The sequence below is a fragment of the Ambystoma mexicanum genome, chromosome 8 (genome assembly GCF_040938575.1).
Source record: "Ambystoma mexicanum isolate Mex_15411 chromosome 8, UKY_AmexF1_1, whole genome shotgun sequence".
Lineage (NCBI taxonomy): Eukaryota > Metazoa > Chordata > Amphibia > Caudata > Ambystomatidae > Ambystoma > Ambystoma mexicanum.
In genome coordinates, this window is record NC_090929.1 from 57,034,084 (window position 1) to 57,047,081 (window position 12,998).

Genomic DNA, 12,998 nt, shown 5'->3' on the forward strand with positions numbered 1-12,998 from the left:
CCTATATTGGAAGCATCTGTTTGTACAATGAAGGGTTGGTGGTAGTCAGGAGCTCTGAGAACTGGAGCTTGACAAACGGCTTTCTTCAGGCTTTCAAAGGCCTGATTGCACTCCTCATTCCATTTGATCTTTTTAGAGAATTTAGGAGAAGAGATTACATTCAGTGGAGAAGCTATGGACCCATAGTTCTCAATGAAATTCCTGTAATACCCAGTGAGGCCTAGGAAGGCTCTCATCTGGGTTTGAGTAGAAGGGGTTGTCCAAATTTGCAAAGCTTCAATCTTGCTGAGCAAAGGCCTGATTTCACCACCTCCTACTTCATGCCCAAGGTAGACCACTTTACTCTGACCAATTTGACATTTGCTTGCCTTTATGGTCAGATGGGCCTGTTCAAGAGCCTGCAAAACATACCCTTGGTGGCCAACATGTTCTTTCCAAGTAGGGCTGAACACTGCAATGTCATCCAAGTATGCCATGCAGAAGTCCTCCATCCCATTCATAACCTGATTAACCATCCTTTGGAATGTAGCAGGTGCATTCTTTAGTCCAAAAGGCATCACCTTAAATTGCTATGCAAGGGAGGCCCCAGACATGACCTGAACCGCTGCCCCTCATTTCGAGCTACCAAGAAGGTACTCACCAGGGTATGTGACGTATGAGGAGCAAACGAACTGACATAGAGCCGCACTGGGACTCTGCCCTGTGTACATAAGAAGACCCGTACCGGTTGAAGCAACCATAACTCGACAACCCTGAGCAGCACGGTACCCTATCAGACAGCTATACCAGCCGCTGATACGAAATGAAGAATACATGCACACGGTCCACGAAGAGACCCCAAAAGCTCTAATGGAAGGCCAGTGGAAATGAAACAAGGGGCTGAACAGACTCATGAATAAGCAAAAGTGTCTATTGAAAACAAGCACGCCAGTGCAAGTAGCTACGAAAATAAATGTAATGTATGCAGAGAAGAGACAATGTTAAAACGTAAGGAAATGGTGCTATGAGATAAGATGGAAGCAACCGTCCTGTTAAACGTGTGTTAAAAGACTTGAAACGCAAGAGGGAAAGAAATTGATAGTGCTTGCAATGCTCAGTAGAAGATAGAGCGGCAAGCGGCAATCATATATCTACCTCAATAAGGCACATTATACAAGTATGACTCCATACTGTAAAAGCAGAAAGGTACCCAGGTGGCCAGAGGCCTGACAGGCCAAGTTCCGAAACCCAGCCAAAGGCAAGAGAAGGAGCGGAATCGAAACTCAGCAAAGAGCGACTCATGCTTAGGAAATCGAGGTCAACCAGAGAAGGGGAGGAGAGCATGAGCTCACAAGACTCGAACTACAGAGCATACCAGCCCGCCCGTGAAGGTCAAGATAAGAGAGGCCCATGCAGGTGGCTAGGCTGACACAGAATTAAATGCACAAAAAGCTAGAAACTGAAGCAGATTCACGGTGAACCAACACGCGACCAGCCAGGCGCGAAGAGGTACCACCGCCTGATGTCATCCAGAACCCGAGGATGCCATAACTTTTCCTGATAAGAGGCTACAGTTCCGAGGCCACACCCAGCCAACTAATTGATACATACCCCTAAAACACTGATTGTTGTAAAGGAGGAAGGGTAAATCTTGGGGCACTAGGCACCTGGGTGTCTATTCTGCATGCTGCTAATTAAAGTGGAGATTTATGTTCAGGGTTGTAATTTGCCCAATCACAATGGACCATGTAATCTAGGGTCCTATAGACACTGTAACCAATGAGACGTCATACTTGTAGTGACGTCAATCTCGTGTGATATAGAGGGATGGGCGTAGACGCCCACCCGATAAGAGTTATCCAATCCACATGCTTTATTTCTACATACAGATATAGCACCTATACTTAAGTTACCTTTCCTAACCAATTATATTGCATGATGATTTTTTATAGAAATTAGAAATCAGTGATGACGATTTTTGCCTATAAGAATTGTTGTTCTACCAAAGTTCAGGGAAATTGGAGCGAGACCGGTGATCGCACTACAGCTGATTCCCAGTTGTTTCCCTGTTTGATGTATGTATCATTAAACAAACTTCCCTTTGCCAAACTACTGAGTCCTCGTTATTTGAGTCGTGTTGGAGTAAGTGAATCCTGCACCCCCTGTCCTCACATGGTGCAGCTACCTTGTCTTACAAGTTGTAGAAGGTGAGTGCTGACCTATGGGCACGTCAGTGATTTCCTGCCCTCTTGGACAGGTATAAGCCAACTGCGGTGGAGAATGCAGTTTTCTCCTTGGCATGGTCAGTCCGGGCTATTTGCCAATAGCCTGACGTGAGATCAAATGTGCTGAGGAACTTGGCTGAACCAAGTCTATCCACCAGCTCATCTGTCCTTGGCAAAGGATGGGCATCAGTCTTAGTGATTGCATTTAGAGCTCTATAGTCCACACAGAATCTCAACGCTTTGGATCCTGCCTTTGGTACTAACACAACTGGGCTAGACCATGAACTAATAGAGGGCTCTATTACCCCGAGATCAAGCAACTTGATGACCTCTCCTTTGATGTGGGTTCTTACATTTTCTGACATCCTGTAGCCCCTGCTTTTGACAGATAAACGGTCACCAGTTTGGATATCATATTGGCCCAAATGGGTCAGACCTGGTGTCAGAGAGAACAGAGGGGCAAAATGATTTAACAAAACTGTGCACACCTCCTGTTGCTCATGTGTCAGATTAGAAGAGAGATTGACTCCTTCTATTTTTTCATCTAAAGGTTTGCCTCTGAGGAGGTCAGGTAGAGGTTCGCTCTCCTCCTCCTCTTGAGCTGAAGCTAGAAGCAAAGCTCCCAGTTCTGGTCTCGAGACATAAACCTTTAGACGGTTGATGTGAAAGGCTCTAGGAGCCTCCTTAGGATTGCCTAAATCCACCAGATAGTTCACCTCTACAAGTTTTCCCACAACCTTGAAGGGTCCCATCCATTTGTCCTGCAAGGCCCTCTGCCTTGTGGGGACCATAACAAGAACTAGCTGGTCTTGAGTGAACTCAACCATGTTGGCCTTCTGGTCATGCCAATGCTTGACCAGAGCCTGACCGGCTTTCAAGTTATCACTTGCCTCAGCCATCATGTGTGACATTCTCCTCCGGAGTCCTATCACATAGTCAGTGACTCTGACTGGTGTGGGGGAAGGAGCACTCTCCAACCCCTCCTTGATCAGGACCAAAGGACCTCTAACCGGATGGCCATAGAGAAGTTCAAAGGGACTGTAACCCACTCCCTCATGAGGGACTTCTTTATTTGCAAAGAAAAGGCATGGCAGTAGAATATCCCACTTTCTCTTAAGGGGATCTTCTAAGGCACCTATCATGCTCTTCATGGTTCTGTTGAACCTTTCTAGCACCCCATTTGTCTGAGGGTGATATGCTGTTGAGAACTTGTAGGTAACTCCACAGTTTTTCCACATGGCCTTCATGTAGTGGGACATAAAATTTGACCCCCTGTCGGATATTACCTCCTTAGGAAACCCAACCCTGGTAAAAATACCAAGGAGGGACTTTGCCACAGACGGAGCTGTAACAGACCTCATAGGAATTGCTTCAGGGAACCTAGTAGCATGGTCTACTATAACAAGTATAAACCTGTTGCCTGAAGAAGTTGGAGGATCAAGGGAACCAACAATGTTGATTCCTACCCTCTCAAATGGTACTCCCACTACAGGGAGAGGCACTAAGGGTGCCACGTTCTTGCAGCCACTTTTAACAGAGGTTTGGCAAGTGTGGCAACTCTTGCAATACTTCACTACCTCAGCCCCCATTTTAGGCCAATACAAGTAGAGGGAGAGCCTTTCCTTGGTCTTCTTGAAGTTCAAGTGACCAGCCAAAGGTATTTCATGGGCTAGTTGCAAGAATTGGAGTCTATTCGCTTGGGGCACTACAAGTCTCTTGTAGTCTCCTGGGGTTGACTTTGTCCGTTCACTATAGAAGAGGCCTTCTTCCCAGTCTAACCTATACTTCCCAAGCTCTTGCCCTTCAAGCTGAGAAGCTGCCTGGTGGCGAAGACCTTCCAGAGTTGGACATTCTCTTTGTCCCTTACTGAAGTCTGCCCTTTGAGGTCTACCTTCTGCCAGTAAAGACTGCAGCTCAGGATGGTCCACAGGGTCAAGATCTCCAATGAGTTCCTGGCCTCCTACTAGATCTGAGTCCTCAGGCTCTAGTTCAACCACACAGGGTTGTACCTCACTCTCAGCCTCAGCTGGAGGGGGAATCACAGGTGTGATTTTTGCTATCCTAGGAGATTTCCTGGTTGGCAGCACTGGCGTGCTTTCTGCTGTCTTCTTCCTTGAAGTCTTGGGTTTCCCCTTTGCTTATGCTTGCTGGGAAATAGCTGTTAGTAACTCCAGTGGGGTAGGAGTGATTTCTTTTCCTATCATCTCCTCAGGAGAGCCTCTCAAGGTCCTCTCTCTTGCCGGTCTGGTAGACTCCTGTAATCTCTTACTAGGAGGTCTGGGAGTACTTGACACTACTCCCAGGTCTTTCAGATCATTGCCCAACAGCACCCTTCCTGGTACTTAAGATTGTACACTTACAGGTATCCTGACAGTCATTTCATTGCACTGGATGAGAGCTGGTAATTGGGGAAGCATCTGCACAGGCCCTCCAGCTAACTTGGTGAAGTGTCTGGGTGCCTTAGCAACATCCTCCACCTTGAAAAAAGACTTATCCACCACAGTTATGCTGGCCTCAGTGTCTCCAATGGCAGGGGTCTCCTGACCATTGACTAGGACACTGTCTTTATAATACTCTTTAGTATTAGGAGGGATAGCATTATACACATCTAAATTCTGTTGTTCCAACAACCCAAGAGATACTAAGATACACTAGCTGAGACTCAATGGGATCTTCAGCCAGTAGTTGAACGTTTCCACTGTCCAGATGTACTTCCTCCTCTGGAGCGAAGGCTAAGGAGACAGTGTGGACCCCTGAAGGTTTACCCTTACATCTGGGATCCCCTTTCACATGATCAGTAGAGCCACAAACATAACATTTCCCAAATGTCTTTATGAATGGTTGTTTGTTCTGACCTCCTTCCGGTCTGGGACCAGAAGGTTCACTAGCCTGATTTGGTTTCCCTGTTGGCTTAACCTTAAAGTGTTGCTTGGGACCATTTTTGGAATTGGAATTATTTGAATTCTCTTTGGTGTCTTTCTTGGGCTGCTTTCCCTCATCCTTTTTCTGAGTTACCCCTGAATCCTTTTGAGTAGCCCTGTTGGCAATCCACAAGTCAGCAGCCTTAGCTAGCTCCTTAGAATCTAATTCTTTTGAATCAGCCAAGTGTTGTCTGAGCTCAGGAGAGCAGGCATCATAGATAGACTCCATCATAACAAGATTTCTCATTCCTTCATAAGTGTGAACTCTGTAACCCTTAATCCATCCCTCTAAGTTATTCAAACATGCATTCACCCACGTAGCCCAAGGGGTACTATCATGCTTTTTGAGGGTCCTACACCTCTTCAGGTACTGGGAAGGATTCTCCCCAAATCTAGCTATTAAAGCTAGCTTTACACATTCATAATCAATCCTATCCATGTGCCCCAACTCCATCACCACATCAGATGCAACAGGGGGGAGCCTAGAGAATAACTAGGGGATCAACTGATTCCCTGTGATATCCTGGAGCCCATGATTATATTCAAACATAGCAAGCCAATCCAATCCATCCAACTTAGGTTCATACATACCCACAATCTCTTTAGGCATCCGGGGTCTTTTTGGACTCGAAGAACTGGAGGATTTGGGGAGAGAAGCATTTTCCAAAGACAATTTCTTCATCTTTAGCTCATGGTTGAGTTCCATTTCTTTGAGCCTTAGTTCCTGATGCCTCTGTTCAGTTTGGGCACTAATTCGTTTGAATTCAAGTTCAAGTCTAATTTTTTCTAGAGATATAAATTCAGGACTTAATGTGGGACCTTGTAAAGGTCCAGTAGCTACAGGTTGAGGCCATTGAGCAGGCAGAGAACGAGAGGGGGTGACATTGTTATCCTCCTTTTCCTCATCTGGCTCAACAATAACATCTTCAACATTATCCTCATTACTGTCTGCTACATTTGCTGTAGTAGTAGGGCCTAAAGCACCACTATCCAGACTTTGTTTCTCTAACAGTCTATCAATCATTTCTGTTTTCTTGCCTTTGACAGGAAGACCTTTCTGTCTGCACACATTTTTAAGATAATCAGCAGTTTTTGCAAGGAGGGTCTCCTGACTCTAACTTTCCATACTTGCCTTTGTTAAAAAAACCTTTTTGTGATTGTTAACCTTGTGGTTAATTAAACCAAGGTACTAGTAGCACACTAAAATGTAAATCCAATACTTTTATCCCCACCGCTGCCACCAGTGTTAGGCAGAATCCCGTGCAGTTCCCTCAGGGAGCACTACCCAGGATTAGGACTACAGATGAGAGCAATAAAAATCCCCTTTGCTATCAGTCTGTACCACAAAGATTTAGTTGGTAGCTGTGGCTAAGCAGTCAGACTTATCTCAAGAGGGGGATGAGCAGTAGTCAGGGTTTACGCAATAGGTATCACAGCACTATGGAACAAGGAAACACTGACCAACGCTTTGTATCAAAAAGAGAATATATATTTATTGTATACACATCTAGTTCAACACATGAATCACAGTTGACAAAGCAAGTTAAGTTCAGTCAAGGAAAAGTATATACAACTCCCTATTCAATTGTAGACAAGTTTGCGGTAGAGTGAAAGTAGAGCAAAACGGCACAGTGAAAACCAACTACAAATGGCACTCTAGCAATTTAACGAAAGGGAGGGAAAGCACAAGTTAAAACGAAATATCTTCAGACACCCCCTAGCAACAATTCCCTGAAGTTTTGTGAACAAGTATTGCACAGTAACACTTTAGCAGAAAGATAAGTGAATGAAAACTGAGCAAAAAGGCACTCCACAAGTTAAAACAGTAGGAAGGAAGAGGGGTTTAGAAGATTTAGGTGCATCAACACATTTTTCATTGAGAATCAATCTAGTGAGAGCAGATCTAACAAATCAGCCAGAGTCAATAGGCCTGAGCCAGAGTCAGTGGTACAGGGCCAAGAGTTTAGGAGCAAAAATGTTCTTGTAGCTGCAGTCAAGTCTTTGGTAAACGAATATTGAAAAGGTAGATGCAAGGTGAAAGACAATGTTAAGAGAGAGGGCGGCCAACCCAACCAGTAGGTAAAGGATTTAAAACACCTTTAGGGCTACCACGGGGAAAAGGAGGCCTGGCGGAACAATGTACCTTAAACGTGAAGAAGTGGCTCCTGCGGTGGTGGTTGTTCCTGGTAGTTCCTGCAGTTCGAAGGGTCCAGCAGAAGAAGAGAGGCTCTCGACGTGGAGGAAGGTTCGAGTCACTGCACTACCCAGGGATGAAACCAGCCGCGGTGCTGCCAAACAAAGTTTGAAAGGTAAGCTCCTTTTAATCGTGGTCTGGGGCAATAGCTACCTGGCTATCCGGTCTCCAAGTGCTGGGCACTGTCGATTCGACCAAGGCAGGTCCAAGGAAGCGATGGGGGAACGGGTTGGTCCCACAAGCTCAAAGGAAGAAGGCTCTTTCGATGAAGATCTCCTCTCGTCGTGTGGAAGAAACATGGTGAAACGATCCGCCAGGGCTTCACCGGTGGTGTAGATGCTGAAGATGTCTGTGGCTTCTCTCCACTTCGGTCTGTAGTTCCAGTGGCGACATCTTGCTCTTCCAGTCCTCAAGACCCTGCTTAATGCAGAAAGAGACCCATTCATGCAGCCTAGCTGTCACTAACACAGTGGAGTGGTCTTCTTGGCGGGAGACCCTCCAGCCTATCAGGTTAGAGTGCAACCTGAGTTGCTGCGGCAACTCTGTCCAGGAGTTCTACTCCCTCTCCAAAACAACAGACCCACCCCAGACTCAGAGGCGCCGAAAGGAGGGCTTCTTGGCAGAAGCCTGCCAAAAGAGCGAATAAAGGTTTCCCGACCTGGGTTAGGAGTTTAGAGTAAGACACGAGAAAGAATTTATATTAAATTTCTGGCAAATAAAACCTACCGGAGTAAAGTTATTAATAAAATAACCCGGTGGTATGTTATAGGCTGTCAGTAAAAGTGGTAGCCTCGAACAATGGGAAAATCCCATAGGAAAATATTCACGGTTGAATATTTATGGTAGTAACCACTGCCACCAGCCAGAAACTTTAGAGAGAGGGACTTTAAGGTACACCCTCGAAAATGAACCCAAGGGAAAAACTATTAACCCTTCCCAGTACCTCCATAGTAAGATGGGTTGTACTGGTTAGGTTCATAAGATTTGACTAGTAAAGTCAATGGGGACTTTACATTCCCTGGGAGACAGTAGTCAGTCTCAGGGTATGGAGTCTATGTTTGGGGGTCGCTAATACACCCCTGTGTCACTGTACTGAGGGTAGGGTGTGACAGACTAAGGGACAGGAGGATCTAATCCACTCCTGGATGAGTCTCATACCTCTAGTCAGTTATAAACATCCTAGAGAGACCATCAGCATTTTGGTGGTGACATCCTGACCTGTGCTCAATGGTAAAATCAAACCCTTGAAGGCAGATTGACCATTTTAGCAGTTTTGGGTTTTCCCCTTTCATTTGCATCAACCATCTCAAGGGTTGGTGGTCTGTTTGAATGGTGAAAGTAGATCCATACAAGTATGGTCTAAACTTCTTCAAAGCCCACACAATGGCAAAACATTCTCTCTCAATAGTTGCCCACCTTGTCTCATGTTCCTTCAGTTTCTTGCTGATGAAGCAAATGGGGTGCTCCCTACCTTAGTTCTGCACCTATACCTATATTGGAAGCATCTGTTTGTACAATGAAGGGTTGGTGGTAGTCAGGAGCTCTGAGAACTGGAGCTTGACAAACGGCTTTCTTCAGGCTTTCAAAGGCCTGATTGCACTCCTCATTCCATTTGATCTTTTTAGAGAACTTAGGAGAAGAGATTACATTCAGTGGAGAAGCTATGGACCCATAGTTCTCAATGAAATTCCTGTAATACCCAGTGAGGCCTAGGAAGGCTCTCATCTGGGTTTGAGTAGAAGGGGTTGTCCAAATTTGCAAAGCTTCAATCTTGCTGAGCAAAGGCCTGATTTCACCACCTCCTACTTCATGCCCAAGGTAAACCACTTTACTCTGACCAATTTGACATTTGCTTGCCTTTATGGTCAGATGGGCCTGTTCAAGAGCCTGCAAAACATACCCTTGGTAGCCAACATGTTCTTTCCAAGTAGGGCTGAACATTGCAATGTCATCCAAGTATGCCATGCAGAAGTCCTCCATCCCATTCATAACCTGATTAACCATCCTTTGGAATGTAGCAGGTGCATTCTTTAGTCCAAAAGGCATCACCTTAAATTGCTATGCAAGGGAGGCCCCAGACATGACCTGAACCGCTGCCCCTCATTTCGAGCTACCAAGAAGGTACTCACCAGGGTATGTGACGTATGAGGAGCAAACGAACTGACATAGAGCCGCACTGGGACTCTGCCCTGTGTACATAAGAAGACCCGTACCGGTTGAAGCAACCATAACTCGACAACCCTGAGCAGCACGGTACCCTATCAGACAGCTATACCAGCCGCTGATACGAAATGAAGAATACATGCACACGGTCCACGAAGAGACCCCAAAAGCTCTAATGGAAGGCCAGTGGAAATGAAACAAGGGCCTGAACAGACTCATGAATAAGCAAAAGTGTCTATTGAAAACAAGCACGCCAGTGCAAGTAGCTACGAAAATAAATGTAATGTATGCAGAGAAGAGACAATGTTAAAACGTAAGGAAATGGTGCTATGAGATAAGATGGAAGCAACCGTCCTGTTAAACGTGTGTTAAAAGACTTGAAACGCAAGAGGGAAAGAAATTGATAGTGCTTGCAATGCTCAGTAGAAGATAGAGCGGCAAGCGGCAATCATATATCTACCTCAATAAGGCACATTATACAAGTATGACTCCATACTGTAAAAGCAGAAAGGTACCCAGGTGGCCAGAGGCCTGACAGGCCAAGTTCCGAAACCCAGCCAAAGGCAAGAGAAGGAGCGGAATCGAAACTCAGCAAAGAGCGACTCATGCTTAGGAAATCGAGGTCAACCAGAGAAGGGGAGGAGAGCATGAGCTCACAAGACTCGAACTACAGAGCATACCAGCCCGCCCGTGAAGGTCAAGATAAGAGAGGCCCATGCAGGTGGCTAGGCTGACACAGAATTAAATGCACAAAAAGCTAGAAACTGAAGCAGATTCACGGTGAACCAACACGCGACCAGCCAGGTGCGAAGAGGTACCACCGCCTGATGTCATCCAGAACCCGAGGATGCCATAACTTTTCCTGATAAGAGGCTACAGTTCCGAGGCCATACCCAGCCAACTAATTGATACATACCCCTAAAACACTGATTGATGTAAAGGAGGAAGGGTAAATCTTGGGGCACTAGGCACCTGGGTGTCTATTCTGCATGCTGCTAATTAAAGTGGAGATTTATGTTCAGGGTTGTAATTTGCCCAATCACAATGGACCATGTAATCTAGGGTCCTATAGACACTGTAACCAATGAGACGTCATACTTGTAGTGACGTCAATCTCGTGTGATATAGAGGGATGGGCGTAGAGGCCCACCCGATAAGAGTTATCCAATCCACATGCTTTATTTCTACATACAGATATAGCACCTATACTTAAGTTACCTTTCCTAACCAATTATATTGCATGATGATTTTTTATAGAAATTAGAAATCAGTGATGACGATTTTTGCCTATAAGAATTGTTGTTCTACCAAAGTTCAGGGAAATTGGAGCGAGACCGGTGATCGCACTACAGCTGATTCCCAGTTGTTTCCCTGTTTGATGTATGTATCATTAAACAAACTTCCCTTTGCCAAACTACTGAGTCCTCGTTATTTGAGTCGTGTTGGAGTAAGTGAATCCTGCACCCCCTGTCCTCACATGGTGCAGCTACCTTGTCTTACAAGTTGTAGAAGGTGAGTGCTGACCTATGGGCACGTCAGTGATTTCCTGCCCTCTTGGACAGGTATAAGCCAACTGCGGTGGAGAATGCAGTTTTCTCCTTGGCATGGTCAGTCCAGGCTATTTGCCAATAGCCTGACGTGAGATCAAATGTGCTGAGGAACTTGGCTGAACCAAGTCTATCCACCAGCTCATCTGTCCTTGGCAAAGGATGGGCATCAGTCTTAGTGATTGCATTTAGAGCTCTATAGTCCACACAGAATCTCAACGCTTTGGATCCTGCCTTTGGTACTAACACAACTGGGCTAGACCATGAACTAATAGAGGGCTCTATTACCCCGAGATCAAGCAACTTGATGACCTCTCCTTTGATGTGGGTTCTTACATTTTCTGACATCCTGTAGCCCCTGCTTTTGACAGATAAACGGTCACCAGTTTGGATATCATATTGGCCCAAATGGGTCAGACCTGGTGTCAGAGAGAACAGAGGGGCAAAATGATTTAACAAAACTGTGCACACCTCCTGTTGCTCATGTGTCAGATTAGAAGAGAGATTGACTCCTTCTATTTTTTCATCTAAAGGTTTGCCTCTGAGGAGGTCAGGTAGAGGTTCGCTCTCCTCCTCCTCTTGAGCTGAAGCTAGAAGCAAAGCTCCCAGTTCTGGTCTTGAGACATAAACCTTTAGACGGTTGATGTGAAAGGCTCTAGGAGCCTCCTTAGGATTGCCTAAATCCACCAGATAGTTCACCTCTACAAGTTTTCCCACAACCTTGAAGGGTCCCATCCATTTGTCCTGCAAGGCCCTCTGCCTTGTGGGGACCATAACAAGAACTAGCTGGTCTTGAGTGAACTCAACCATGTTGGCCTTCTGGTCATGCCAATGCTTGACCAGAGCCTGACCTGCTTTCAAGTTATCACTTGCCTCAGCCATCATGTGTGACATTCTCCTCCGGAGTCCTATCACATAGTCAGTGACTCTGACTGGTGTGGGGGAAGGAGCACTCTCCAACCCCTCCTTGATCAGGACCAAAGGACCTCTAACCGGATGGCCATAGAGAAGTTCAAAGGGACTGTAACCCACTCCCTCATGAGGGACTTCTTTATTTGCAAAGAAAAGGCATGGCAGTAGAATATCCCACTTTCTCTTAAGGGGATCTTCTAAGGCACCTATCATGCTCTTCATGGTTCTGTTGAACCTTTCTAGCACCCCATTTGTCTGAGGGTGATATGCTGTTGAGAACTTGTAGGTAACTCCACAGTTTTTCCACATGGCCTTCATGTAGTGGGACATAAAATTTGACCCCCTGTCGGATATTACCTCCTTAGGAAACCCAACCCTGGTAAAAATACCAAGGAGGGACTTTGCCACAGACGGAGCTGTAACAGTCCTCATAGGAATTGCTTCAGGGAACCTAGTAGCATGGTCTACTATAACAAGTATAAACCTGTTGCCTGAAGAAGTTGGAGGATCAAGGGAACCAACAATGTTGATTCCTACCCTCTCAAATGGTACTCCCACTACAGGGAGAGGCACTAAGGGTGCCACGTTCTTGCAGCCACTTTTAACAGAGGTTTGGCAAGTGTGGCAACTCTTGCAATACTTCACTACCTCAGCCCCCATTTTAGGCCAATACAAGTAGAGGGAGAGCCTTTCCTTGGTCTTCTTGAAGTTCAAGTGACCAGCCAAAGGTATTTCATGGGCTAGTTGCAAGAATTGGAGTCTATTCGCTTGGGGCACTACAAGTCTCTTGTAGTCTCCTGGGGTTGACTTTGTCCGTTCACTATAGAAGAGGCCTTCTTCCCAGTCTAACCTATACTTCCCAAGCTCTTGCCCTTCAAGCTGAGAAGCTGCCTGGTGGCGAAGACCTTCCAGAGTTGGACATTCTCTTTGTCCCTTACTGAAGTCTGCCCTTTGAGGTCTACCTTCTGCCAGTAAAGACTGCAGCTCAGGATGGTCCACAGGGTCAAGATCTCCAATGAGTTCCTGGCCTCCTACTAGATCTGAGTCCTCGGGCTCT